Raw genomic sequence first — 6,226 nt, forward strand, 5'->3', positions numbered from 1 at the left:
GTTTGGCTGCCCCTACTAAATTAGGAGCAACAGCCTATCTCTCTGCAAATAAATGTATGTAAGCGATGTAGCTCACAAATCATAAACAAGCGATAGACATTGACAAGACATACGCCGTAATTTACGCTATGCAGGCCGCACTTGACGTACAGAAAGCTGGGCACAACAATTACTGAAGGAAGGAAGGGAAAACTTTATTTTCACTAAGGGTTTTTCCTTCGGTTCGGCGGCATCTTCAGAGACGTCTCGGTTCAACCCCCAGGAGCCTTCTCTGTCGAAGTCATCCGCCTCTAATCAGTGTGATTTGTGCGGTGGGGGATATCGCATTCTTCTGCTTCTATAGTTTTGTAGTATGGCCGAGTATTCCCTGGGTGCTGGCGCGAGTTCCGCGGTCTCGTCGGATGCTCGGAAAGTAATGTATCCTCGAGCTATCCTGTCGGCCTCTTGGTTCCCTGCCACCCCCGTGTGCCCCGGTACCCACACAATTTTGTGTGGGATCTTGTCGTTTTGTTCTTCCTGGTTTTTAATTATGTCGCTCACTGCGAAAAACAATTATTGTTTTTGCGACCGCTGCATAGTGCGCAAGAGAAAGGTATGCAACAAAAAGAAAGGTATGTACACGCACAGCACGAGTACCGCGAAACCTTGTAATGGAATGAGCGTACGGATTGACATGCCATATTCGGCGATATTGAAGAAAAACAAACATAGTCGACACCTCTAGACAGTGCGCGAAGAGCTTTAAAAATCTATGTCCTGCGGTCTGTGTACCCGAAACTCCGGTACTATGCGGAAATGATAGCAGCACTCTCTTGGAGGCACACGAATGGTACCAAGGGAAGAATATACTTGATTGGAAGGAATATATAAACATCGTTTCGAGATTAGGAGAGTTGTTGGCAGCATTTATTTCTAAATAGTTGAATACCTAAACTAACAGACGTCACGGGAATAGAACTTTCAGTTATGACAGTCTGACTCACCCTTTATAATTATGAAGATGATGGATTCAGAAAGAACTTTTTCTAAGACAACAAGCTATTTGGACCCATCAAATAATGATGAGAAATCTTCTTAATGAGTCGACGTGCTTCGAGACTCAAAAATATTATCCACTCTGGCTTCATCGTGTTACATTCAAAGCTAACATCATGAGTGGCAAGTAAACATGCTCTCCTGATAAACTGATGTGGCGTGATGAGCCAAGGAGCGTTCGGAAAATAGTTGAAGATAGTGAAGGCCCTTAATTTACAGGAGCGAAATCAAAACAGCAGAGCAATACAGATGTTCTAAAATGAGTTGAAAACAAGTAATAAACACTCCTATTTACAGAATAATTTGTTCAAGAAAAAATGGTAAAACTTATTCAGTGCAGCAGTTAAGTGAAAGGGAATCTTCTCGTGGAAAATAAACTCACTCGCTACTTTCACTTCACTGCGCACCGAATTCTTTGTTTTCGTTTTACGGGACTTGACAAGCCGTTGACCCTAGGTGCTTCCAAAGACCAGACAATTAAAATTTACGTTAACGGCGTTTGTGGGGCTGCAAGCAGGCTTCACGCGCATCATGTAGCGGAAGGGTCATTCCGACATACGCTATTCACTGAGGCTTTCACAGTCACACATGAAGTCAACGTACGCGTCTACAAAATTGCAGGGTAACTCGTTATAAGGAACGTAAGTGCACAGGCATTGACATGGCCTTTTTTATGTTCAAGGTATTTGATGCAGATAAATTTCAGACGTAGACGATTGCAACTCACATAGATAATGACAGCGCGAGTCCGTGTTTCAATGAATGCTTTAACCTTTGCACCTTTTCAGCATATCTTTGAGTAGCAAGCGGCATCAGAGCACAGTTAAACACCGATGTCTGGTGACTAATTTTTTTTTTTTTAAGGAGAAGACCAGGCGCCGAAGGCTAGGGGGCCTCGCTTCTCGGTATCATTCTCTGTTTTCAGGAAACGCATTTGAACAAAGCCAGGTAATTAAGTTCGTGTTACTAAGGTAGTCTGTCCACTCTTCGTTATCATGAGGCAAATTTGTAATCAGTTGCAAATTGCAGGTCACCTAACAAATGACAGGCCACCTAGCACACTTAGAAGTCATGCACAGAGAAAAATCAATATTAAGGCGAAAGCCTTTAGTGGCTCACGCTCGTGGTGTCCGTCTGACCTCGTGGTGTCTGTCCGTGCTCGCGGTGTTCGTCCGTGCTCGCGGTGTCCGTCCGTGCTCGCGGTGTCCGTCCATGCTCGCGATGTCCATCCGTGTTCGCGGTGTCCGTCCGTGTTCGCGGTGTCCGTCCATGCTCGCGGTGTCCGTCCGTGTTCGCGGTGTCCGTCCATGCTCGCGGTGTCCGTCCTCGCCCGCGGTGTCCGTCCATGTTCGCGGTGTCCGTCCTCGCCCGCGGTGTCCGTCCGTGGTCGCGGTGTCCGTCCGTGCTCGCGGTGTCCGTCCGTGCTCGCGGTGTCCGTCCATGCTCGCGGTGTCCGTCCTCGCCCGCGGTGTCCGTCCATGCTCGCGATGTCCATCCGTGTTCGCGGTGTCCGTCCGTGCTCGCGGTGTCCGTCCGTGCTCGCGGTGTCCGTCCATGCTCGCGGTGTCCGTCCTCGCCCGCGGTGTCCGTCCATGCTCGCGATGTCCATCCGTGTTCGCGGTGTCCGTCCGTGTTCGCGGTGTCCGTCCATGCTCGCGGTGTCCGTCCGTGTTCGCGGTGTCCGTCCATGCTCGCGGTGTCCGTCCTCGCCCGCGGTGTCCGTCCATGTTCGCGGTGTCCGTCCTCGCCCGCGGTGTCCGTCCGTGCTCGCGGTGTCCGTCCGTGCTCGCGGTGTCCGTCCATGCTCGCGGTGTCCGTCCTCGCCCGCGGTGTCCGTCCATGCTCGCGATGTCCATCCGTGTTCGCGGTGTCCGTCCGTGCTCGCGGTGTCCGTCCGTGTTCGCGGTGTCCGTCCGTGTTCGCGGTGTCCGTCCATGCTCGCGGTGTCCGTCCGTGCTCGCGGTGTCCGTCCGTGCTCGCGGTGTCCGTCCATGCTCGCGGTGTCCGTCCTCGCCCGCGGTGTCCGTCCATGCTCGCGATGTCCATTCGTGTTCGCGGTGTCCGTCCGTGTTCGCGGTGTCCGTCCATGCTCGCGGTGTCCGTCCGTGTTCGCGGTGTCCGTCCATGCTCGCGGTGTCCGTCCTCGCCCGCGGTGTCCGTCCATGTTCGCGGTGTCCGTCCTCGCCCGCGGTGTCCGTCCGTGCTCGCGGTGTCCGTCCGTGCTCGCGGTGTCCGTCCATGCTCGCGATGTCCATCCGTGCGCTGGAATCGTGCCAACTGTGGCCTCCCCTCCGCTCAGTGGCGCAACCTCGTCAGTAATTTCCTTTCCTCAAATTCATTTTAAGGCGACAGCCTTTAATGGCTCACGCTCGTAGTGTCCGCCCTCGCCCGCGGTGTCCGTCCTCGCCCGCGGTGTCCGTCCGTGCTCGCGGTGTCCGTCCATGCTCGCGGTGTTCGTCCTTGCCCGCGGGGTCCGTCCGTGTTCGCGGTGTCCGTCCGTGTTCGCGGTGTCCGTCCATGCTCGCGGTGTCCGTCCGTGTTCGCGGTGTCCGTCCTTGCTCGCGGTGTCCGTCCTTGCCTGCGGTGTCCGTCCTTTCCCGCGATGTCCATCCATGCTCGCGGTGTCGGTCCATGCTCGCGACGTCCGCCCATGCTCGCGGTGTCCATCCGTCTGCTGGAATCCTGCCAACTGTGGCCTCTCCTCCGCTCAGCGGCGCAACCTCCTCAGTAATTTCCTTTCCTCAAATTCATTTTAAGGCGAAAGCCTTTAATGGTTCATGCTCGTGGTGTGCGTCCTTGCTCGAGGTGTTCGTCCATGCTCGCGGTGTCCATCCGTGCGCTGGAATCGTGCCAACTGTGCGTACAAGTGGCTACAAGAGTACATGGTACAAGAGTACAAGAGTACGTACAAGTGGCTAAACGAGAAATTAAATTAATTGTAGCTTGAATAGATGAAGCGCACAAGAGACAGCACACAGTTGCAAGTAGCACAGAGAGCAGAGTTGCAGACAGCACAGTTGCAAGTAGCGCCTGTCTCGTGTTATTCTTTGTGTGCTGTCTTTTGTGCGCTTCATCCACTCAACCAATGAACCAATTTGCCCCAGAACGTATTCTGCTGTGATAAATTAAATGTAATTAAACTTTAAAAACAGAAAAAATGATTATACTATCTACACGCCCACAAAAAAACAGGAAAGAGATGGCCTAGCAACCCTTTTCTGGTAGCCGGAACGATTTCATTTTTAATCCTAGAGTGAGCTGATATGTGCGGCCTAACCGGCTTTCATCTAAATGCGTTCAAATGAAGGTTATCTCTTTTGAATACTTTTTCTTTGGCGCGCTTCTGACACGTTTATACGCGAATAGCCATTTCGCATTAACCTGGCCATCGTCTGGCCTCAGACGAAGGTCTCAGTGCGTCCTTGCTCCCCGATCACGTTCGTATACGGCTCAGTGAGTGAAAGTTAATACACGCAAATAGAAGAAACTCAACGCACCTTATCTTCCGCGCTCAAGGTTCCATTTCATGCAAAGCTGTCTCGTACAGATTATAGCCAATGATATTTCCTGCTCAAAAAAAGGGGAGGGGAGGAAATGCGATACATGCATCTATATACCCTCGCCCTTTTCTCTCTTCATGGAGGCTGGAAGCCTTTGCAGGCTTTACGAAGCCAGAAGACCAATGGAGCTGGCGGTTCGAAGCCGTGCGAGTGAGTGCCTCTTCATTCCTTCTAGCTGATGATGCGTCTTTTATATTTAAGTAGGATGTATGCTCTCTGCACGTCCACACGCAGTTAATTACGCTCTCTGCCTATTCAGCAATCTGCATTTAACCAGATCCAATAACGTAATGCTTTCAGACTTACTGAGGTAGCTTACGGTAGCATTTGTCCGGTGTGCGCCAACCTTTAATGACCTCTGCCATCTGGTGACGTGTCCTCTCCTCAACGTTTCTCGCTTTTATTTTTGACCTTAGACAAGTTACACAAGTGCCCTTAGACGCTGACCTTCTAAAAGTTCAAGTAAACAAGGCTTTACACTTTTACTTATCTGCATTCCGCCCAAAAGCATGCTGTCGCAATTAGGATAAGTAAACAAAACTATTTTTGCTGCAGTCGGCTCTGTCTGTGTGGTCGAGCTTTGTTAACATAGCCTTGGGTGAAGTGTGAGTTTAGGCTGGCAATGTGTATTTTTCACTGTAAAGGCTTTATATCAAAATATAAGAATTCCTGCGGGTTTCAGAACTGCTAAAGAAACTTAGATCGACTACAACAGCTGCTATGAAGTTAAACGTGCCTTTTTCATTTCAAAAACTTTAATTGCAAAAATAATAGTTACATTTGCTTTTACTGCTTTGACTTGCGACTTTGCTTCTTTGCTGGGATTTACAACGCAATGCGCATTATTTTTGGAGGTTCCGTACAAACAATGAAAGGTGGTCGCAAACATTTAGAAATCTCGATTATTTAAAAGAAGTAAAAGACCTGTTTCAAACACCCTAGGCTCTCATGCTGCGTGCTCCACATTGGACCCAGCTGGCTAAGTAAACATATCGCTGTAGAGCAGAGAAATTTTGCTATGATTTGCCGAGAATTTCGCAGCGTAGGAGCTCAAGCTTCTTTAAATTTGCGCTACCCTGAGAGTAATACTTCTCTTTTCCAGCTGCTCCAATTTTTTATTTCTCAAGTTTGAACACTTACTCCACAGATCACACAAAGTATAAAATAGGACTGTTGTAATTACTTATAATTTCAACGCCATTAGCACAGATGCACGACGAGACAAAGAGGTTATTTTGGCTCTGGGTTTGTACATAATTTATTCATCGACAACAAGACACGAAATATCCGTTTCTCGTGAACAGCTTTAGCCGTCATCTTTACATCGATAAGCAAGGTGCGTTCACTGAAAAAAAAATGATGCCGTTTTATGGTAACGACACCATCCTGCCAGCAAATGAACCTAAATATTGGCGTGTATTAATATACACTGGTGATGCGTGGCATACATACGACCTTGCAACGGCCACTGGACAACATTTAACTTCTAAATAATTTCTTCAGAGGCAGAGTAGTGAGGTTTTGAGCCTACAAATCACTCTTACAAGCGTGGATGAAGCTGCAAGTGCTGCGTTTATGCCTCATAACACGAGCTGCCACCATTACTCCAAAAGCCATTGAAGTTCAAGTGC

At 49.4% G+C, this 6,226-nt stretch overlaps 1 protein-coding gene across 1 annotated transcript in view; it reads right to left on the reverse strand.

Annotated features, from left to right (window-relative positions):
* Window positions 1-6,226, reverse strand: part of LOC149340684 (uncharacterized) — a 183,316-nt gene that overhangs the window by 163,838 nt on the left and 13,252 nt on the right. The window lies entirely within an intron of this gene.

The sequence above is a fragment of the Amblyomma mixtum genome, chromosome 6 (assembly GCF_055824585.1).
Source record: "Amblyomma mixtum isolate Tamu chromosome 6, ASM5582458v1, whole genome shotgun sequence".
NCBI lineage: Eukaryota > Metazoa > Arthropoda > Arachnida > Ixodida > Ixodidae > Amblyomma > Amblyomma mixtum.